Source organism: Halyomorpha halys, unplaced genomic scaffold (assembly GCF_000696795.3).
Source record: "Halyomorpha halys isolate HHAL.00 unplaced genomic scaffold, Hhal_1.1 Scaffold98.1, whole genome shotgun sequence".
NCBI lineage: Eukaryota > Metazoa > Arthropoda > Insecta > Hemiptera > Pentatomidae > Halyomorpha > Halyomorpha halys.
This window is the reverse complement of record NW_027107309.1, coordinates 2121219-2146455: the sequence shown is the minus strand read 5'-3', so window position 1 is coordinate 2146455 and position 25237 is coordinate 2121219. Positions and strand designations below refer to the sequence as shown.

General features: G+C 30.5%; 1 protein-coding gene and 2 non-coding genes across 3 annotated transcripts in view; all 3 read right to left on the bottom strand.

Moving 5' to 3' along the window:
• The window catches only part of nmo (serine/threonine-protein kinase nemo), a 347920-nt gene that overhangs the window by 311066 nt on the left and 11617 nt on the right, over nucleotides 1–25237 (bottom strand).
• Nucleotides 4684–4768, bottom strand: LOC112210417 (small nucleolar RNA U6-53/MBII-28). The gene has a single exon (XR_002945154.1). It is a non-coding gene; the product is annotated as a small nucleolar RNA U6-53/MBII-28 (small nucleolar RNA).
• On the bottom strand, nucleotides 5713–5800 carry LOC112210418 (small nucleolar RNA U6-53/MBII-28). The gene has a single exon (XR_002945155.1). It is a non-coding gene; the product is annotated as a small nucleolar RNA U6-53/MBII-28 (small nucleolar RNA).

The following is a 25237-nucleotide window of genomic DNA, read 5'->3' as shown; positions in this document are numbered from 1 at the left end:
CATAATTTCAGAATATCAATTTTCTAGGATATAAATATACATTAACACTTAGCTACTTGTCACTTGTCTTAGATTTTTTTTTAAATATTTATTTATTGCTATTTACAACTGTACATTATAATACATTTAGTAAATCTGATCTGCACTCTAATGACATTTTACATTAGCTGGTCTCGTGGCCATCTTCTTTTCAGGCGCCTCGGAGGATTATTAGGAATGGAAGAGGATGCAAGATTAGAAACTAAGGGGTTTGAGTGGTTAGAGAGTTTATAATGGAAGGAGTGATATCTGGTTCGGGTTAGATCGATTACATAGGGAACATTAAGGTCTTTATGTATGATTTTATTTGTGACAAAGTAAGGAGCATTGAGGATTTTGGATTGTAACGATTGAATACGAGAGAAATTCGAAGGTTTAGTGGAGCCCCAAAGTTCAACTACATATGTCCAGATTGGCCTTATTACAGTCATGTAGATTAGTCTTTTGTAATGTGTTGAAAGTTTAGACCGTTTGTCTAGTAAGAGCTGTAATAGTCGAAATCGTGAAATAGTGAAATCGACGTGCTGTTTCCTGTCTTTTAGGTCTGGTGTGAGGATTCCAGGTTAATCGCTTGTCCAAATGTAGTCCAAGGTAGCGGATCTGTTCGACAGGGGTAAGAGTAACATAGTTAAATGAAACTGTAGGGCAGTCAGTAGGTTTGCGACGAAGGTTAAAGGTTATTTGATGGGATTTGTTTGAATTTATCTTAATCCTCCAATTACGACACCAATCTTCGAGAGCTGTGATATGGGATTGGAGATTTAGGGATACAATTAATGGGTTATTATTAACAGGGAGCACACGTGTGTCATCGGCATACGTGGTGAGGATAGTGTTAGGACTGGTTGGAATGTCAGGTGTATAGACGGTGTAGAGGATGGGACCAAGGATACTACCTTGAGGAACACCAGCGGACTGAGAAGAGATGGATGAATAGGAACCATTGTGGTTTACTTGGAAAAATTTATCATAGATTAGAAGTTACTCTATGATACAAAATCAGACTATTAATTACACTTAAGGTATATATGAAAATAATTGGGTTAATTTTCACGTCATTAATAATCAGAATCTTAAAAAAAAATACAATATACTTTTTAAGGTTAGCAAACGTTTCGATTCCATTAAAGACTTTCAACAAGGAAAAACAAATATAGTTTATTCTGGATTTTCTTTTTTTAGAAGTGTGATTAATTTTTTTTTTAATTTATTGAAGTGAAAAAATTTCCAAATAGAATAAATACAAGTATAAAGTAATTTTAGGATTGTAAAGCAACGTGAGTATGGGATAATTGTCCCGTAATGTTGTACAAGAAAAATATAGAATAGGTTATATTCTATTTGGAAGTTTTTCACTTCAACAATTAAAAAAAAAAATAGTTAAATAACAAAAAAAAGAAGAATGAATTTAGTTTATTAGTAGATGAATCAATGTAATGGCATAATCTTAAGTTGGACTAGAAGATAGTTAACCACAGGTTAACAATAAATAGTTTTTGTTACTATTTTGATACCTTTATTGACCGCCACCCGGACTCCTTCAAGAGAGAGAAAGAAATACTTTATTCATTCATGCTGCCCAAATACATCGGGTTGCTACATTACACAGCATACTGATCAATCCGTGACTGGGTAAATATAAGTTACATATTTTTACACGATATAATATAATAGATAGATAACATTATTTTTTTCTTCCACAGTTTTCTTTTACACTTAATACCAGTCTACAAACTAACTACAAGTTTTTCGATTTATTCCTTATTTTTTCTTTCCCTTCTATTTCACAACCTCTATTTCATTTGATCAACAAATTCCCCTATATAACAAATATTAAAATATTTAAAATAATAAAAATTATGAAGTGTTTGGACAGATTTTATATTTATGCGATTTTCACAATTCTCCACTACCTTCTCCGTCCTCATATATTAAATATTAATAATAATTACAATATTAACCCCTTCTGTGAAGGGTCAGGAGTTTGTAAGAAGAACTGTTCCTAGAACAACGGTTGAAGCAACAACAAGGAGTTTGTTCATGATAATTGTCAATTAAGGATATCAACTTTATAGAGGCTGGTTGTGACCTAGGAAGGAATCCGAACCCACACGATAGACTCATGGCTTCAATAACAGAATAAATAATTATATGCCAAAGTAATTATACAAATAATTATAAGCCAGATTCGAATCCTAGTCCTGGGAGTCAGTAATATGGCGATATGTCAACTATTTTCATAAAATAGTTAGCTTTCCAACGCTACATAATACATCTATGTTGCTACTCTTATTTCTGGAGATGAATTAAAACTTTAAGTTAATTATTAAATCGTTAAATAGTTCATATTTATCCATTTTTATTACTAATAAAAAATCATGATGATAAATTATGGTATTTACAATAAACAAAATATCGCAGAAGATTAAAATAAATATCGTAATTGAGGCCTGTCATACTATTTCAATTAGGATGAACCTTTTTATATAAAATATATAAATACCACTCAATTGTATATTTATTTACAGAGTGTGATAAAAATCGTTGGAGAAAATTTAAAAAAATATATAAATCGACTATATCAAATGGCACTTCCGATAGATCGATTTCAACGAAAAAGTTGCTATAACATCCTAGGCATACCTTAAATATATAATTTTAGTTTCGTATGACTTTTCGTTAGGCTCTTCGTATATACACGCGGACTATTTTGCAAGACTAAAGGTAGCAACTAAAAACGCTCAAGCATGGAAGGGAGTATGGTGGTCTAGCTACAATTATACAGTAAATTTCAGTACATAAGTTTTTAAATATGAGTATACATATAGAAAATAAAATGAATTATTTGAACTGTTTATGCTTACCAACCAGAAGACAAAAGAACTCGATCATAATTTCAACTTACCTGAAAAGAAAAAAAAATTAATAACTACATCCCAATACTAAAAAATAATCAATCATACAACATGAAATGCTGAACAGATTATTTACTCTCAATAATTTTTTGTGAAAAAAAAATGTAATTTATAAAAAATAAAATTTTTTTAAAAATATTTCAGTTAGTTTTAGGTATTTGAGGGACTTGATCAGACTGACCAACTTGCTCATATAGATTTTAGGCTATTGCTTTTCAATTAGCCAGATAAAGTTCAGGGCTTTGTTTATTCATCTATCCGTTTGAGGTTCCCAACTCGTTCCCATGTCAACAATTATGACGTTCATATTTGTGCCTTCATGTTTCAGGCTACATAACCCGTCCACAGAAATCACCTTTGCCTTCGAATACTGACAGACATATTCCAGTATCACTATAGCTATTGAAATTTATCACATTTAATACCGTATACTTTGTGCTCACTGTTATTTTTAGACATAGGTCCAAAACAAGAAAGAATATAATATTTTACAGGTATAAGCCAGACAGATAAAGAATGTAAAAAAAATTCACTCTCATTAAGAACTTATGAAATAACTTGTCATAAATTTGTCCTAGCATATCTTTTAACTATAACCAATATAATTATGATTAATAAATCTTAAAATATTTTTATCACTAGTTATATCTATCTACAATGACTCAGAATTTAAAAAAATCAATTCATTAAATTATATATGAATTCAAGATCATTATAACTCTTAAAAGTAAATAAATAAAGGAAATACAGGTATGAGTACACCAGTTAAAAATTGAGGCCATGTATAAGAAATGAGAGAGGGGATGAAAAGGGGGGTGCTTTCAAGAATGAACACTATCACGTGATGCTCATTTTATAGCGCCAACGTTTCGGCCTGAATTCTGGACCTTCTTGAGGTTTAAATACAAACAAGACATTAACCATTTAACTGTAAATTTCAAGTTTTATATATTTTTTTAACGTATTTATTAGAAAGTTTTAAAAACTGCTTATGAAGCATATTTTATTCTAGAAAAACAAACAACTGTCCAAAACGTTGTTTGGATGTTAAAACAAATTTAAGAACTAATAAAGGGGTAATACAAACAACATGAAAACTATGAGAGAAGACTAAAAGTATACATATATAAATTAAGAAGAAAAAAAATACAATGAAAAACGTGGAAATATGTGAGTAAAATAAATTAAATAACTAGCATATAAAGTTATATAAGCCAAAAGGGATAATAAAACAAACAATGATATGGATAAAAGTGAGTTAATGGTAATATGGTGGACATAACGTAAATAATAAAGTTATTTTAAGTTTATACAATACAGTTAGATGGAGTTCTGAAGTTGATTTTAACTCAGAAAACATAATAATGTCCTCGATATTAGCATAGAAATAGTCATGATTCTGTATTATGGTTTTAAATAAACCTAAAATATTTCAAAATCAAATATTTTCAAAAAATTAATTTTTTTTCCCAGTATACTGAAGTAATTAATTTAGTATTTTTATGTTCCATATGTCCGTCAAACTGCAAGAAAAAAGAAGTAATTCGACAAAAAGTTTTTCCTCATATTAAACATGGCATAGAACGGTTTGGTAAAAAAGGTTAATTTGTGTTATAAATGAACCCCAAACTCAATGGAAAAGTTTTAAAAAAGTGAACAGTTATAACTACAATTATAACATAACTGGTAATTTTTTTTTTTCATTATTAGTTATTTTAAGTTAATACAATACAGTCAGGCTATGTGCAGTTGATTTTAACTCAGCGGGCATCTAAATGCCCTCGGTATTAGCATGGCTACAGTCATCATCCTGTATTGTTTTCACACATGAAATAAAATTAAAATATTTAAAAACATGATTTATGTGAGCATTTCAAAATTCTAATTTGAGCATACTAAAGTAAGTAATTTAGCATTTTTAAGTTGCAGCATACCCGCAATTTTGAGAACACGAGTAATTTGTAAATATCTTTTTCCCAATTTTATATTTATCATAGAACTCTTTGGAAAGAAGAGAAGTAAGTTGTTATAAGTCAACAGGTCCTTTATCTTTCTGTTTGTATATATTTAGAGAGAGATTTTATTTATTTTATAATTTTTTTTTTTTTTTTGATGTATGATAAAAAGTAATAACTACAATGAAAACATAACTGATAATTTTTTTTTTTATAATTAGTTATTTTAAGTAGATATAATACAGTCAGACCATGTGTAGAAGTTGATTTTATTATAATTCAGACGTTTTAGTTTTACAAAAGTCAAAATCACAGAATTTTTTTCATAGCGATTTTATATGATTTTGGGGGTGCTAAATCAGGATTTCAGGTTTGTCGACTCACTAGTGCATAATTTGAATAAAAGAATTACTCGTATTTTGTAGTTATAAGCGATATACTGAAAACAGTTCCAATTTTTTTTTTTCATACTTTCATCGTGAATGCGGTAACTGGTGAGGTAGAAAACCTGAAATTCAGATTTACCACATCAAAAAACATATAAATCCATTAAGAATAACAATTCTATGATTTTTTTTCTTCAGAAAATCGATTATTACTAAACTACGCCCAACTAAGTTGAGAAAAGGAGTCTTATGACAAGACGTTTTTGGTTAGGATTATCATACAATCAATCGACAAGAAGTGCTAAACAGTAAATCAAATATACCTCAAATTTTTAAAAAGTAGTGAGCAGTTATAATTCACTATTATTGTAGTATAATAATAACAAAAGTCAATCAATTTAATTATACCTTATACAATACAGTCAGGCTGTGTATTGAAGTTGATTTTAACTCAGCGAGCATCTAAATGCACTCGGTATTAGCATGGCTAAAGTCATCATTCTATATTGTTTTTTATTTTAGCTAAAAATAAATTGATTAAAAGATTTAACTAACAAAGGATGGGTCCGGTTTCAGCGGCATATGTCCACTAGTGACAAGCTTCATGAAGTAGGCAAAATAAGGATTTTAATTCAGCGAGCATGAGAATGTCTGCGGTATTAGCATGACCGATACTAACTAAGCTACATGAAATAATCATTTTGTATTGTCGTTTTAAGTTTACCAAAATTAAAGTTATTAAAATATTTCAAAATCAATTATTAAAATATTTTCAAATACTAATTTATTTTCAGTATGTGTTGTCAAACTGCAAGAGAAAAGAAGTTTTTATTTATTTTATTTATTTATTGCTATTTACAAGTGTAGATTATAATACATTTAGTCAATTTGATCTCAGTTGAAATGGAGTGTTAAAGGCGTGCAGAGAAACTACCCATTGGTAGCACTCTAATGACGTTTTACATCAGCAAGTCTCGTGGCCAATGGAAAAGGAAGCAAGGTTAGAAACTAGTGGGGTTGGGTGGTTAGGGAGTTTACAATAGAAGGAATGATATCTAGTTCGGACTAGATCGGTTACATATGGAACATTAAAGTCATTATAAATGATTTTATTTGTGACAAAGTAAGGAGCATTGAGGATTTTACGAAGGATTTTGGATTACAATGATTGGGATACGAGAAGAATTATAAGGTTTAGTGGGGCCCCAAGCTCAACTCCGTCCAGATTGGCCTTAATACAGTCATGTAAATCAGTCTTTTGTAATGAGAGAAAAGAACTAATTCGACAAAATGTTTTTCCTCATATTACAATTACCATAGAACATTTTGATAAGAAGGTAAGTTAAACCTTAATAAATCAAACCGCATCTCAATGGAAGAGTTTTCAAAAAAAATTTCAGTTATAATAACAATTTTAACATATCTGGTAATTTTATGTTATTTTCAATTCCTTCTAGTTGATACAATTCAGTCAGGCTATGTGCAGAAGTTGATTTTAACTCAGCGAGTTATTAGCATGGCTAGCCATCATTATGTATTCTCTTTGTAAGTAAACAAAAATAAAATTATTAAAAGATTTCAAAACAAATTTATTTAAATATTTAAAAAATCGAATATAAATCTCTAACTAAATGAAGTAATTAATTTAGTATTCAGTTCCAGCATCCATAAATATTTTGTAAAAAAAAAAAGTATTTTGACGATAGATAATCTGATAATAACATAAAAAAAGTATAATAGAAAGTATAAATTTTTTTTTTACGACAGGAAATTAGGCAATCACAATCAATTTCCAAGAGAAACTCAACAGGCAGAACTATGAAAAAAGTTCCATTAAATGAGAAAATAACCTCTCTTTTTTTTCCTTTTTGAGTACTCTAGCCACAAAGAAAGGTCGGTTACTGACTGGCATAAAAAAAGAGAGATGAGTCAAGAGAAGCCAGAACAATGGACGAGAGAACAAATGTTGTCGAGTACAGACCTAAGAAGTTCATATTAAATAATCTATAATAGTACTACTAATTTTTTTTTATCTTAGGGCTATATTACATAATCAAAGTTCTGTCTGTAATAAAATGACATATAGATTTATTTATTGATAGATATTACAATCTGCCACACAGTTGTGGGCAATAGGTAATAGTGATGAATGATCTCATACATGCTAAAATAAAAAAAAAAAATAAAATAAAAAATAAAAATAATAAAATAAAGTAAAAAAAAATAAATAAAATAAAATAAAAACTCTCTTAAAACTGTTTGTAATAAAGATATTTTATAAGAGATCTTTGCCAAAGAAATGCCATGAACTCGAAATGCTGCTATTATACCACGTTAATGATTTTATTCAATTAAAGTTCAGTGTAGTACAAGGGTAAGTAGACTGGGCACCGATTATTACCGATAAATAATTAACTCCCTGTATTTATTTTTCGAAATATACCAAGAGATATGACCACAGCTTCATTGATGTACAAATTTCGTTGTTAAGTTTTATCTATTTTCTCTACACGTAAGGAATAAATATATACGTATAATGTCATTTTTAAAACCAATAATTCAAGGAAAATTATTAGACGGGAAACAATTTTTTTTTTTTGGTCGGAAAAATAATAATTTTTGATATAATCAAATAATCTTTGATAGTAGTAACAGTAACTTTAACAATAAAATGCCTAAGTAAAGGACGCATGTTAAATATAATTCTATACAATTTATTATATACTTATATAAAACTTATTCTGAATTGCAATACTGCAAACAATAATTAAATAAAAATAATACACTACAGCGTTATAAGATATTAATGTAGTTTAGAGGAAGATTAATAGTCGCATGTAATTGTAGGAAGATGGTCATGGTAGATGTAAAAAAAAAATAAAAAAAAAAAGTAGAAAACTATATATCAGTAACGAGTAAAATAATATTGTAAAACTATTTATCAGTAATCTACAAAAACAATAAAAAAAACTATTAATTAGTAACGTACAAAAATATTATAAAACTATTTATTAGTAACGGGTACAAAAATAGTAAAAAAAACAAACAATTTATTAGTAACCTACAAAAATTGTATAAAACTATTTATTAATAACTGGTACAAAAATAGTAGAAACCCATTCATTAATAATCCACAAAAATGGTTGAAAATTATTATTAACAAAATTATTTATTAGCAATAAATAGTTTTATACTATGTTTGTTTCTTCCATGACCGCACGACGGACAATCTTCCAACAATTTATTAATGGAGGTGTATAAGTGTACATCAGAATCAATGCAAGTAGAATGAGGTAAATTAAGGTCAACAAAATTGAAAGATTCGATCAGTGATATTAATTGAAAATGATTAGTCACATCAATCAGAATATTCATGATAATTATATATACAGGAGAGATTAATATAAAATCATAAGCATCTAATCACCATATAATTACACTACCGCAATTAGACCAGGCAGGGTCGTAAAATAATGTTTAATAATAATGTAAATCAAACGGCTAATTATTATCAATTATACACAGACTTGGCTAAATCGGTTCAGGAATTTGTATTAGATAGCTGCCAAGAAAATAATCTATTTGGCAAAACGTAGCTAGTAGTATTTTATCACTGAAAGGCCAACATGAGATGGTAATACGACCCGCCATAAATTCGCAAATCCCTCTCAAGGTTTACAACGTAAATGGCAGCTGAACCTCACAAAGAGCACACGAGGTTCGTCCAACAGCCCATATCCAAATGATACTCGAACTACATGAGAATTCCTTCCCCGGAATCGGTTACCCTAAGTACTCTTGAGAGGAGGGTTAATCTGGGCGGGACATTTTCCCACTTTCCTTCCCTCGTTATCCCACTCCAGCTAAGTAGCAGATATCCCACAACCTCCTCCAAATCGTGACCGGTCAGTGTCACGAAGTCTTCCACAATCTCATGAGTTCCATTAAATTGCCTCCAGGCTCCTTTCCTCTGATAACAGCTATTTTGTTCCTGAGCCGAATACTCTACGGTCTGATACATACTTTAAATTCAAGTCGATATAAAACTCTTTAGAGGCAGTTAATGAAAAAATAAATATATGAAGGACAAACTGAAACCTTCAGGATTATGTATAACTACTCATGTATACTTACTCCTTCTCATCTATACTTGTGGATTTATTTATTTTCCATGAAATCTATACTTGGAAATTACTACATTTTTATAATTTTTAAAATAACTTTAATAGTTGAAGAACAGTATTCAAAATTAATGTAATATCTTCATAAACATTTGACCAGAAAGCTAAAAATGTAATATAACATACCGCCAATATTGGCATTTCGTATAAAGATTTTACAAAATGTAATTCCTCATCATCTTTTGAATTTCAAAATATACTATTCTTTTTTGTACAATGATTAAACATATTAAAAAGATATATATTATTTCTATTTATGTATATGCCTAAATATTAAACAGTATTTTCAAGCAAATCAGAGCATCCCATCATCTCTCAGTCCCACGATATTGAGGCTTTTGAAACAAAAAAAAAAATACCGTTTCTGAGGTTTCTAAAAAAAAATATGTAATGTTATTCGTTTTTTGCAAGATTGAGATAGGATATTTTCAAGTATAACACAAAACCTTTCAGCAAAATTTGATGATGGTACCATGAGTAGTTTAAAAAAAAAAGAAGTATTTTCAATATGTAATTCCTCCTTAGAAATGAGCTTTTCTAATATAGCACCAAATTAAAACACTAAACAATTAATTTAGCAATATTTATAAATAATATGTGAACATAACATAACAACATGACATTTTTGACATAACAATTTTCATGAATAACATTTTTTTAATTCATATTTTTTTTTAATTGTGTTGGCCTGGTTATCTACAGGTGACCAACATATTCTGACCATGTTGGGGGGTCAAGTTTTCATTTTGTGGGACCGCCACTTAATGAAAAAAGTCAACGTCCCAGACCTGACTCGAACCGCCGCCTCCCGCAGATCTCAGACCGACTCGGACTACCCATCTGAGCTACGGACGATCCGGAACCAATTTTGCAGAATAGTAATCGAACCAATCATCAATTGCGCCAAATTTTATCAAAATCTATCGGTGTAGATATCAACCTAATAATTCGAAATTCAGAAAAAAAAGTATTATATAATTATAATTTAATATAATATAACTTAATATAACTTGTATAGGAAATTTTTAACACGTTTTAACCCCTGTCGAATAATACTCAGATGAGTATACTACCCATATATGTTACACACCTGAAGAATTACGTATATGATTCCTAACATCAAACTCAACGGTAACATCGTCCTAAAACGCGATGCCGATTTAATTTGATACGCCAAGTTTCACCCCAACCATGTAGTGAATGAGTAAAAAAATAAATGCCCCCTGGAGAGGAATGCCAGTCAGGAAACAACCATTGGAAAAGAAACCGACGATAAGCGTGAAAATGCTGGAGCTTGGTCCATATGTAACCAACTAACTAGGAAAATCCAGGCACCTGGAAGAACGGACTACCAACACGGCCGGGACATACCGAAATAAAATGGGCCAAGTAAACACGTAAATATGAAACAGGAGGGGGAGGGTTAGAAATGGGGGCTCTATCGACCCCTCGGAGTGACGTCAGCGCGGGGGCGGGAAACCACCCCATTCATAGCGCGGGCTTCGGAGCAAGGACCGCAGCTTGTCGCAGCAGCGCCACCGAGCAGCTTTTCGGAAAGTGGTCCTCCTGGCAGGATCCTTCACAATGGCCGCTCATGTATGTTGTAAATCAGGCCACGGTGGTTATATAATAAGATTGGTATCTGATTAAAATCGCTAATCACGAAGCATTTTAATTTGAATCCATTTGCAACGTGATCAAGCCATAAAAAGAAACGTAACTTTGATGATTAATCATGATTAAAAGTACTTCGAAAAAAAGAGATATTTCTAAAATTATTAGGGAGTATTGAACTAGACATTTCTTTTTTAATCCTAGCATATGTTTTGTCATAATGAATAAAATACATCATAAAATAATTGAAGCTATTTAATCCCTAGATAGTAAAACTGAATAGTTCTAATACTACAAAATATATTTTCATTTTAATAAATAAATAGCAACAACCTTTATCAAATTTGAGAGGGCCTTATCTAATCCTTTTATCTTGGTTCAAATTTAATATTGATAGTGAAACAATTCTTCGGGTACTTTAAATGAGAAGACCGGATATCGAGGGTGAATAAAAATAAATAAATTATTTTGTTTTAATTAAAAAGGTGTTAGATATTTTCTGACAAATTACCTTAAAAAATGGCAACTTGCAATTAAAAATCTAAACAAAAGCTGTGAAGCATCACAAACGGCAGACGACCACAGCAACACCCTCTGAGAATTTTCATTTCACAAATAAATATAAATGAATACGTTCGTGGGATGTACTACACAGGTTTAATTAACAGCGGGGAGTCATGTTTTTTAATCGGACTGAACAAAGGCTCAATTATCGGATTTTTTTTAAATCAGATTGAGGATAAAAGCTTTGGGCTGGGAATTTAGATCATGAACAAAACCAGTTAATATAAATCATTAAAGAAATTAATAATTATTGAATTAAGAAATAAATTTAAATTATTTTTCGGCTTTCTACTTCTGACGCATTAAATTGCCTAAATATAAACAATTACATTAGGAAAATCACGTTATTTTTTTTTTTTTAAAAAGACGAATACATAAAAACACAGTAATAATATAATACCGCAATAACATTTGCAAAACATTAAAAGTTTTTAAACAGGCATTTTATTTTGACAAATTTGTTCCCAACCTGAACACAACGATCACAAGCTTCCAGGAAGGGATTGCTAATTACGAGCACGGAATTCAGTGAGAGCTGGTTTCGCGATATTTCGCCGACAATTAACACTCAATTAATAACGATTACTATTAAATTGAAACTGACACTTCGAAAATAAATAAACCACGACTGCAAAATATTTTAAATTTTTTTTCCCCTCAGAATTTCATTTCATGTCTAACAGAGTTCTGCATTTAATTTAACAATTTTAATCTATTTAATTTTTGTTTGAAGTATTTTTCAATCCTGTTTCTAATTTTTTTTTAAATTTATGTTTTGGAAAATACATCAAGCGTTTGTACAAAAAACAATAGCTAAAACATTCACGAATAGCATTACTTCATTAATATAACCTTCTATGAATACTATGTCGAAGAGTATCATAAAGGTTTTTTTTTTTTTAAGTCTTTCATATAACTCTCTAATTTCGCGTTTAAAAAAATACGAAATCTCATTTTCTTCCATAACCAGTAGTAGAATTAAACTACTGGTTAATAAAGTTTCCCAGGCTTCAAACTTTCAAAATGAGAGAAAAATCAGTGTGAACATGTGCGAGTGGGGATTTTTTTTTTTTTTTTTTTTTTTTTTTTTTTATAATTTTTTTTTTTTTTTTTTTTTTTTTTTTTTTTTTTTTTTTTTTTTTTTTTTTTTTTGTGCGAGTGGGGATGGGGTTCTCTTCAACTCTTAATGCAGAATTAAGTGGCACACAAATCGGGTAGAGATTTTAGCAACTAATAATCTATGGACACAATATTTTAAATATCTATTTATACTCTAACGTTATTTGAAAGAGAATAAACGTTAAGTTGTTTATATTTAATTTTTCAGTTTTGTTCTGGTTTGGAAAAATTAAGTTATTTGGGAGATTGTATAAAAGTACCTTGAAAACTAAATAAAGTATTTTCATAGAGTATGAAGCTTATCTGAAAAACATGGAGTATTTGTAAAAATTAAGTTTATAAAAGCGAATTGTCGAAATTTAGTAGAAAGGAACTCATCCACACAGTAACTGAACTAGGTAAAATAGATTTTAAATTAAATGACAATAAACAATTTATCTTGACCTTTTACATAGTAATTACTACAACTGTAATAAAAATAAAATCTGCTAAAAAAAAAACTTGAATTTTTTTTTTACAATGGGATACTACACTTTTTTGTGTGCTTAATATTTTCGTAATCTGATCATAGATGGTTTAAAAATGTGGATGAAGGATTGGATCTTTTCAGCAGGATATGGATTAACTAAAAAAAATATGAGTTAACAATAATATAGCATTAATTAATATTGAGGAAATTAGAGGGTTGTTTTCATTTTAGAGTAAATGCGTTGAATTTTGTACCTTCGCTGACCGTCATTCTTACCATCTTCCAACCATGAATCACTAAGTGTCAATTATTAATCTTTCAATATCTATATAATTTGATATAGAATAATTATGATGAGAATTGGATATAATAGCCAAAAACAGAGAGATATTATTTTTTTTTTATTAATTGAGATTTACAAGGGTACAAAAAAAAATTACAATAAAATAAGTAAATTTGATGAAAGTTTTTGAACATTTGATAATCTTGGGAAGGAACCACCCAATGGTGATACTGGAAGTTCATCTTCTTTTCAGGGACCTCGGAGGATTATTATGGATTGTCGGGGATGAGAGATTAAAAACTAATAAGTTAGGATGGGTAAGGAGTTTGGAATGAACGGACGTATATCTGTTTCGGGTCAAATCTGCAACGATAGGGATGTTAAGATCAAAGAAAAATTTAAACCTTTAAATTTCAATTTTAATGCATGGTAGTGAAAATAGGCAGATTATATGAATATTTTGGGATTTATTTTCATGATGGACTTAGAACTGAAACGTTGGAGGAAATAAAAATAAATGAAAGGATGGATTTAAAATAAATTTTATAGTTGTTTTTTTTTCTTCAAGAACGAACTCCCAACAAAGATGAATAACAACTACTCTCTTCAAATATATTAAGAAAGAAATGTCTATATAGCTGTAAACTTAATAAGAACTGTTCAAGACGGCCCCTCATGAGCGGGATCAGGTGAACACAGAATTCTAGACCGTGAGAATTGCAATGTTTTTAACAGTAGACTTTACTCAATCCACGACGTTATACCAACGTTTCACATTAGAAATATTTTAGTAAACGTAATCGGAGTTATAAAGTAAGCATTTTACGGCTGTAAATGAACAGAAAACTAATATTTTTTATTTTTATTTTTTAATAGTCAGTAGACGAAACGGAAGTGATGCATTGCTTGCAGTCTATAGTTAGTGAGATAAATTAGTATTCCTGAGGCTGACAGCGAGAACACGTGGAGAGGATTGTGAATAAGCTTGGATGATAATAAATTTAAGTCCGGCTCGGTTTGATTCAATAGTATCAATTCTAAAATTTTATTTATAACTGAATAATTTCATAACAAATAAATAAATAAAAAATATATAATTTTTTAAAAGTGAAAACTTAAATTAACCATAATCAAATAAATAAAGTACTAATTAATTTATAAACCGAATAATTTAATAACAAATAAACAAATAAAAAATATATAATGGTTTTTTAAGCGAAAACTTAAATTAAGCATAATCAAATAAATAAATTACTAATTAATTTATAATACTTCAAACTAACTAATACGGGGCTGGATTGGAACAATGCGCTGTGAACAGGACCTAATGTCAACAGCCACTGAATCTCAGCTTTCATTGAATCTTTAATTAATAACCAAATTAATTATTCAGCCTCCTGTAACAGTTCCACAGCAGCAACAGCTAGTATTTGAAAAATAATATAACAGCTAGAAGAAGGACAGTGAATATATTTTGGGCTAAGACAAAAACAAATTTAGAGCATGCAAATTTCAAGCATAAGAGAGGATAAAGCGTATAAATTTTATTCTTTACGTTTGGCTAAAGACAATGAAGTAAATGAAAACGTCCAAGAAAACTGTAATTGATTGAGCAGATTTCATTCCGGTCTCATCTAAAATTATTTTCATAAATAAATAATTATCTAAGACTAATTATTTTCCAAATTTTTAAAATAAACTCTTATCACTAACTAGTTTTCATAGAAAAATCTGTTATTACTTACTTAAAACTTTATATAACTTTCCTTTATTGTTTTAATATTTCAAAACTCCAGATTTCACTTTTACATTCAACGACTCATTTAATATCATCAGTTTAATGGTAAAAGCGATCCAGTTACCTTGAAAAAAATTCGATGATTTATACCACTAAATTATGACATAATGTGTATTACAGATTGTTATTTTTTTCTTCAAAAGTTTAAAGAAGGATTTGTGCACTTCTCCCTTCCTCAAAAAAATAACTATTAAGTAGAGGATTCAAAATCAATATCTGAATTGTGTTGGTGTTGGAGAACCAAGAAAAGCCTAGGGTGGTCTCAATTTGTTTATCCCACATTTGTGTTAAACATCGTCGGGTAATGCGTGTTATATTGTTGATTCACATGAATTTTATAACTTTGAAATGAGTATTAATAGGTAATAGTTAAAAGACATCTCATCCATTGGGAGTAGAAAGCTGCGAACTGCGAAATAACGAATTCGAACGATCGTCCATTGCCACAGTATTCGTCCGGATTAGTAGTAGGCCACATGGCTATTCGGAACGGTTTTTCTGATGAAGAATTTTTCGCTTTAAAATCAACACATTTGATTCTTCGTCGTATCAAGCACAGGTGATAAGAGCAAAGACGGAAAATGATTTGACATTTACGCAAAAAAAAACCGATTCGGTGAATTTTCTCATTCTTGGCATGATCTTCAAATCGACGATGAGCAACTGTAAGGCCTGCCGTCCACTGGAAGCGGGCTCTGGGTTCGTATGGTTCGTCAGTTTTCATCCAAACAGTGCGAAGTGCGAACTAATTTTCTGGGATTTAGTTGCGACCGAGTGCGAAAAAGAGAGTGACAAGTGGACTGTGAAACGGTAATTTAGAAGAGAAGAGATGTCAGGAATGTACCGAAATGTGTTCTTTTTTAGGAGAAGTGGTTGTTATCGTCAATTTGAACATCATGTCGCAAACGAGAAAATTCACCGAAATCGTTTCTTTTTGCGTAAATGTGATTCACCCACGTTTTCGTCTTCGTCGATTTTGACTGTGCCTGATTCGGTGATGAATCAAAGGCGATAATTCCAAAACGAAAAACTAATCTGAAAACCATTCCGATATCATACCGTATACTACAAATCCGGACGAATACCAAGGCAAGGAACGATAGGTATTCGCATGATTCGCAGCTTTTCGCTGTGGGCTAATTTACCAGGTAATTTGATTTCAGTCGAAAACCTCCTTTCACAATTGTTGTCTATTCCACATGTATTTTCTTCCCCGTTGGTCCTACATACAAATATTCCCTTTCCCGAACAAGCAAAATTAATTTTTCAGAGTACATGTTTCATTCCCTTCTTTCGCACTTGTTCGCCACTGAATCTCAGCAGAACGGGATCGGTTTGCACTTACCACATGTTCAGACGAAAACTGAGGAACCATATGAGCCTAGTGGACGCGTTCCACCATCGACCCATGTATTTGGATCGTTCCAATACTTTGCAAATTTGGACGAAATGATTTTTCATCTTTTCGCAGCTTTCCGCTCCCAGTGGACAAGAGACCTAATAAATGAAGTACCTGAGGGAACTTCAGTCCATTTTGTGTTCACTTTTAGTTCACCTCCAGCGCACTAAACTCAGTTATTTCTTACGGAAAGAATTCTAATAGGGAAACTAATTTTAAAATGTTTTAATATTGCTGATTTTCAGTGCGACCTATTCTGATGGCATAAATCATCCAAAACCTGAAATATTTCTTAACGTTTTTTGCATATTCGTGCTCAAAAGGTCCGGGGAATCGAACGCCTTAAAAAAAGTTGTTAGAGGATTCAATTCCCCGTAAGAACCCGTCATGACCGAACTATGGTTTATGGAACTATCAACGCGAGATGCGGTGAAAAATGTATAGGTAAAAATGTAAAGGTCCCAAAATGTCTTGCCGATGTGATAGCATATTTCTTGTCATCACCAAACGATGAACCTTGATCTATGATTATTTAATAAAATCAAAATCATATTTATTAACCTTATTCCCTTTACCACTCGATGATCATCAAGTGGTAAATGATTCAATTATTTCATTCTTGATAAGAATTGAGTTAATTATGAAATATATTGGGAATAACCTAAGCCATATTGCGGTTTTATATTGCAATCGCATTATCTGCAAGGGCATCGCCATGCGGTCAGCCATAATGGTCTGGTCGTGGAGCCCGGTATCGCAGAGTACGTTCAAGGCAGTATGCGATATCTCGTTTTACTGGGTGCTAGGAAATTCACACGGCTACTAAATTATGTTATCGCAATTCTAAATTTAAGTTACACTGCAATTAAAGACTAAACAAAAAAGTAATGAAATAAAGATGATATTCATGAGAATATGACCATGTAACAAAAAGAGAATATTGATATACTAATCAAGGAAGTTACTTCAAAACTAAATCTCTACCTAAAAAAAAACAGAGCATCAGCGAATCCCTGAACAATAATATTATTAAAAGACTTCTTTTTTCAAAAGAACACTTCTTTTTAACGGATAATTTACAAGAAGTTCTGACCAAATATATTATGGAATAAACTACACAATAGAAAAAACATTTAAATTAAAGAGAAAAAAAAAAAGAAGAAAACTAAATTAATTTTTATTAAAACAATTAATTCAATACAGATAATATTTATAAGATAATAAAATGAGAATATTAACATATTATTCGAAGAAGTTTTTCAAAACTAAAGCTATCATATAAAGCACCAACAAATTAGTATACAAAATAAATTCTATTAAACTAACATGAACTACTACGCAGAGTGATTTTGTCTAGGTATTAGAATATAAAATATAAAATCCCTATTGTTAAAAGACTTTTATTCACACTTCTTTTTAAAAGATAATTTAAAAAAAGTTCTAACCAAATATGCTATGAAATAAAATAAATTAAACACAACGAAAAAAAAGGACACAACTAAATTAATCTCTTTTAAAATATAGTAAACTGAAAAATATACTAATAATAAGATAAATTGTTTTATCTAACACTATCTATGAATGCACACCAAACAAATAACTAGTAAATATATCCAGGATAATGTTGTCAAACTGTCGTTCGAATTTATGAATAAAATGCATGAATACTCATATTAATTTTAAAAATTATAAAATTAAGTTGAATGGAGATGATCTTAATTCTTTTCAATTGTTATCAAGTTAATTTATTTTTTAGCTTCCAATATTTCATCTTAATCTATTCCAATCATCTAAATCCTCTTATTCAATCTTTATCCAGTTCTACTCACCCTTACAATCCATCCCAAAGGTTGAAACGGAGGTGGCCATGAAATCTTAATATAAAATTTCGTATTTTATTTAATCAATGAATCAAAGTTAGTCATTTTACTGATGTTACTTTATTTTAATTTATTTATGTATAAATTGTGGCTATATTTAAACATTTATTTTATAGTATTTTGTTATGAATGTGCAACTTTATATCACTATTACTAATTTCCTATGATGGTGGTAGATTGTAATATTAAATTATAAATAAATAAAAAACATTTAAACATAAAAAAATGTCTTTTAGTTTCTCATTTCTTTGAAACCTTACCTGTTATTAACAAACATTACACATTTTTAAAGTCTATGAATCTATAAATTCATAGATCTATAAAATTAAAATTACATATCAATTCCAATGGCTAAATCGAAGAAAATATTTTTAAATAATAATGAAACCAAACTGGAAAAAAATAATCCTTTTATAGCAGAGGTGAAACCCTCCACCATACAAAAGCAAGCACTCATTTTCACCTCCACTGAATATGTAAGTACTCACTCACTTAACAGAAGCTCTAGAAGTTACCAGACAGATCTCAGGATCCAAGCCTTAAAGCAAGTAAGAAGAAAAAAAAAATTGAGGATCATAAATGAAACTAAATTGTTCGACGGAACAAATTATAATTTAAATTATTCTAATACAATTTAAATTTAATTAATTTGTCTATTGCAATACGCAAACATTAATGAGCCAAAAGATTTATAAGACTGCAATTCCATTACCAATCGTACCTACCAGACCAGTATACCGACCTTTGTTACCCATTGGCAGGTATTTTGTATTTGCACCAAGTGGGAAAAATTTGTATTTAGATCATACATATTATATAAATTTTTGTTGACGGTTAAAAGTAGGGAAAAAAACATTTTTTTTTTCATCCAATAAATTTAAGCTATAACGAATTTTTCTGGATGTAACACCTCTGTATAAAAACCTACGATATCGCCCGCAATAAAACATAAAAGCGTAAATAAAATAATGGCCATCATAAATATATAGATACCTCGCTACATCGGCCCTACGCCGGGTCGATAAACGACCACTCATATTATAATCGGGTATCAGAGGGGTGGCCCTGCATTGTCTGTCGGGAACCGTTGGCATTAGGGGTCGTAACAATATGCTACGCGCTGCATCACCGGCATTGAACCATTGGTCCTTGTTAGAGTGAAGTGAAAAAAAAATTATATAAGTGAATTTAAGGTCTCGTAAATATGCTAAGAACTGTAAATTTCGATAATTTATTATGCCATTTAAAAACGTGAGTTGAAATAGTTTATTTCAAACGATTAACTATAAAACAACGGAAATGGGTGCTATTTCTGATATTGTGTATGCTTTAGTGGTTGAGATAAAAATATAGTTTACATGCTTTATAGATATAAAAGTTGTTATAAAAATAATAAACAGAAAGTTCACACTGAATCGATATATTAAATATAAATTAAGTTTATGCGCCCTGTATATTTGTGGTTTAGACCAACAACAACCAATATCCATTTCTAGAGGACTCTAGTATTTTATGTAAGGTTGTCTGTCAAAGATTAAACTTTAACTTGCAAAAATGAAAAATGTTCTGAGAAAAGCCAGTAACAATTTTTTTTACCTCAATAACACATGTCCATTCTCGTTTAAACCTTCAGTTTCGGTTTTCCGTATTCATTTTCCAACTTCGGAATTTTTACATTGTTAGTTTGCTCCAAACACCCGACATTTACAAAAAAAAGCTTGTTAACGTATGCTTCTGTAACCTTTCAGACAAGTTTTTTTACAAAATGTTTTTATCTTATTTTTCGCACTTTTTCAAAGCAATAGCAATAATTGCTTCATTAGCAAAGCAAAGCCCAGGATATTCTTGGTCCGCAGAAAAATGTGTTTAAACTTATTTATGTAAAATATGGCACAATCACATCACCGGAAAAGTGATAATCAGGTTTAAAATGGTCAGATGTAGCATTATTTTTATTCAAAATCAATTATTAATTTTGTAAACCCTATAGTAACTATATTACTAGCTAATACTGTTAGCATTTATGTATAAACACACACACACACACATCAATAGGAAAAAAATTGTTAGCCCCTTTTCGAAAATTTACATTTACCTACTTTCTTTTGGTAATCCCTGAAAATTGAAATAGAAAATTGAAATCTGAAAATAGATTTAACAAGTTCTGAAAAGAATCGGTTCACATACATTTCATAACTTTATTTTTATTAAACATTTTAATTTTTTTCTAAGGATAAAATTACTCACAGTCGTTTAGGCAACTTTTCAGCAGTTTAAACAAATTTATTGTTGTTAATTATACTACCAATATAAATTTAAATAATCACAGCAAAATATGAGAAGGGCATTTTATAAGTTATTATTTTTTACAGGTTAATTTATGTTTATAAAATTCCTGCAATCTGTTTTCACTGTTTTTACTAAAAATAAATAAATATACTATTTTGAATTTTTTTTTTTTTTTTCAGGCCCCTTCCGACTATTCATTTTTCTGATTTACTACTATTTTCTTTATTTTTAATAATAAAAACCTTACATAGTAAACAGTTTACTGTATAATACATATATTATTGTATGTATTATATACCATCTTCAGAATTGAATTTTAAATAACAAAGATGTTACATGATATTTTGTTACCCAAAATAATGCCTCGGAAGAGAGACCTAAGAGTATAAAGAAACCTTTCTTCACGTTTGATAAGCTATTTCAGCAATATATTTCTGTATTAGGTAAGAAATCCGGTGAATTACAATTATTTAAATTATACAAATGTGGATTCATTAATAAAGTTAAGTAATAAATTAATGAACGTCAATGTGTCAATGGTTGTATATTTTATACAAATGGCTGATTAATTTAATACCCATATAATTCATTTTATATCAATAATATACTAAATGGAACGATTCCTACGCAATACATTTACGCTAATATAGATCATTGTCTAATAGAAAGTATATAGACCATAACAAATCCTTGATTATACAATCTCAGACAAAGTGATACGGCATTACCCGAAGTTTCGCAACTTGCAAAGCGACAGCATCACAAATTTACATAATCTAGGCAGGGCTCCACCCCCGACATGACCCACATTTTGGACCACTGGCCATACCGTTCCAATAATGTCGCCATATTACATAAACCATACACACGTCAATCAATAATTTGTTTTCACAATTCAACTGAAATAAAATATGGAAGAATAACCATTTGTCATAAGGTAAATGTTTCGATCAAAATGTTTAAATAATTACAAATCCAATTACGGACATATATATATATATATATATATACCTCGGACGACTTTTCAGTTTCCGGGCAGTTGTTGCAAGTAAGATAGAACTGTCCTAAGACAAATTTTACTCGGTATAGTGCAATCACAGGAAGAGTGGTCATCCATATGTTATTGTCTTCGAGTAAATCAGAAATAAATTATTTCGGATCAAAAAGTTTTGCAATATGATGATTGTATATTGTATTTTGAACCATAATCAATCTGATTGATGGTGAGTAATTTGCTATACCATATTTAAGATTAAAACATAACCTAAAAAGTTGTGTAAGTTTAATCCAAAAATCATGTACTTTAGATCAAGACTGTTGATGTACCAGTATAATCAAGATGATACTTGCATGTTGTAACAATTAGTTCATTATTTGTAAAAAGTAATACGGCACGAAGTGTGAACAGAAGAAAACCTACTGGCCCTGTTTCGATGCAAAAACGACGGAAACCGGAACAACAGAAAAATGGATATCTATAAAAAAATCTAGTGAGGTTTATATGTATCTTAATGTTTTCAAAATATTCTCATGCAATAAACTTATAATACAACACTAGCAAAGAAAGATATCAGGAAGGTTATTACAATTATTTAAAAAAAAAAAATTTTAAGTTCAAGGACACTCTTAAAGAAAATATTTGAACCCGCCTTAAAATGTAAGTAGAATTTTTTTTCATATTTTGGAAGATTCCATCTATAAAGACTTAAGAAACAAGATGAGAACGACCTGATTACGGTATATAATTATTCAAAAATATTGTACCTTAAGGTTGACAACATGACGTCAGCAAAGCGTGGAGAACTAATTACAACAGTATGCCAATGCTTTAGAAAATCATATTTGATCAGTTGACGTATACCAGCATGAATAATGAATGTACACGTTAAATGATCGAAGGCACACAAGGGAGTAATCCATGCAAAATTATGTTCTTGTACCACTGATCACATTAATAAAAAAAAAATTTTTTATTTAACTGTTTAATATTAAAAGCTTAAAAAAATACATAGTGCGTGGGGATAATGGTACTATTAGGAAAGAATCTCTCAATTGTTATATTGAAAAAAAAATACAAAGTAAATTGTGATAGTAGATTTCCCTATAAATATTTGAAAGAAAATAGAATGAAAGAATAGATTTAAATTCAAATTTTGGTGCTAAAACGTAGAATCTAATGACCTCATACCAACTAAATTCCATATAAATCTTTCTAATCATCCAATTTTTTGGTTCAATCCTTATCTAGTACCCTATAATCCACCTCGTGGGTTAAAACTGAAGTGGCCAAGAGATATATTGCAATATAAACTCGACTATTGGAGGTTTGGTATTCCTGTAGTTTGAGGCTCTAGCACATTTACTCAGCCTCCACTGGCTTTGCGCCCTGCTCTACTCTTCATGCGTGGGGGGTAGAGTGGGCTCTGAGATCCTAAGGTCAAGAGTGTGAATATTGAACGTAATGGCATAAATGTGACTAATGTTTTTATTTTTGTTATATTAGTTCAATTTATTTATTTATCTATTTTACTTTCTCCTCAATTTATTTTCTTAATTTACTTTATAATTTTGGTATCGAAGTGATCTTTTATCACTATTACTCGTTGTCCAAGTTGTAGTAGATCGTAATATTAATCAATAAATAAATAGCTTTGTAAAAAAAAATCTAAAATCTAAAATTCATAACATTAATGGGTTCTCTAATAGGTCAGAAACCTCAGTAAAGTTTTCACGAAGAATAAATAAAAAATATTTTGCAGGTCTAGAGAATTTAGATTCCGAATTGGATATATATTCATTGATAACGCATTGAACTGATGTTGATTTCGTCTTGTAAGATATGATAGATCCGGGATCAAAAAAAGCAAATATAAAATTGCTACAAACTAACTACAAAAGTGGAGGAAGCATGTAGAATGCGATGAGGAATGAGAATGGGAAATTGGGTCCGTTATGAGGGGCAGTGCAATGACTCCAGCGGTTCGTCTGAGTCAAGCTGTCGGGTCTTTGACTTCCTTCTCTCTACATGTCGAGGGAGTCACAGCTAACGGTCGGAATAAACTTAACGACGATTCTCATTGGATGTTAGGGCTGGGGTATGTAGGGTGAATATCTAGTAGAGCAAGGAGCACTGTAAAAAACCGACTAGGAAGGGTTCATACGGAGCACTCCCTTACTTCATACTGCAACTGTCACGGGTAATGTACAGGAGAAATTAGATATCATTGGGGATTGTACAAAAGGGGAGAAGAGAGTAATGGTTAAACTTTAAATGTACTTACTGAGAAGAAAACTTTTTATATCAGAAATTATAAGAGGGGTTCATGTTACGAGGATCTCCTAACACCGAGAGTTGGTCATCGGTGGTCAGGCATTTTTATTGCTAGTTCTATCATAAAAGAGCGCTGTCAAATAAATCACAGTTAGACCAAGTGGGCCCTGAAACTCGGGTTTCTCGCCTCGTTAACCAGGCTATCACAGGCCCTTCACTTGTAACAAGTAGCAACTTCCAGCAGGAAAATTCATACGTTTCAGGTAATGGTAATACTGATAAACATATTCGTATATTTAATGCACATTTCAAATAATTATAATACAATGAAAACCATATTTAAAGAAATAAATACAAATCTATCATGGAATGGCTAGTCAATAATATTTAAATTACAGAATATGTTTGGTTGGTTGGAAAGAATCTCTGGAACATTCTAATGACCTATGTACAAATAATTTATTGTTAACAATAACTTTTTTACATAATAAGGCAATAAAATCAACGATATATTTTTTTTCTAATTACACAACGTACAATAACTTTCCAGGTACCGGTGACTCAAGCGTGGGAGTCGACCGCCATATTGTGACCGAACAAGGGGGGAGGGTGGAGCAGCGTGACTAAACTACGAGGCTTTTCTAGACTACGGCCTCTCTTCTGTGGTCGTGGTTCTGGAGGTGATGAGGTTCCAGCCCCCAGGATCTTATCCAGCCTCCCAGGCGAACATCGCTGTAGGTAGTCTTTGGAAAGAAGGAGAATGCACGGATACTAATTTAACGGAACCGTGACTCAGCAATTAATTATTCTGGTACAACTAGTTTTAAATTTTTAATTTCATGATTTCAACAAGAATGCCTCTTCATTTGTTCAAACAGATCCACTTGTTAACCAATTCTGAAAAAAATCAATGGTTAATCAGCATTTCTGAACAAAAATCCATCGTTGAATATATAAATGCTGGAGCTGCACACACGTATGCACAAATCTTCTGATAGATTCCGTCTGACTTTTAATTCAAAGCTGATTTCTCTGGTTAAAATAGTTTTGTAAAAGGTAGTTTGAAATATATATA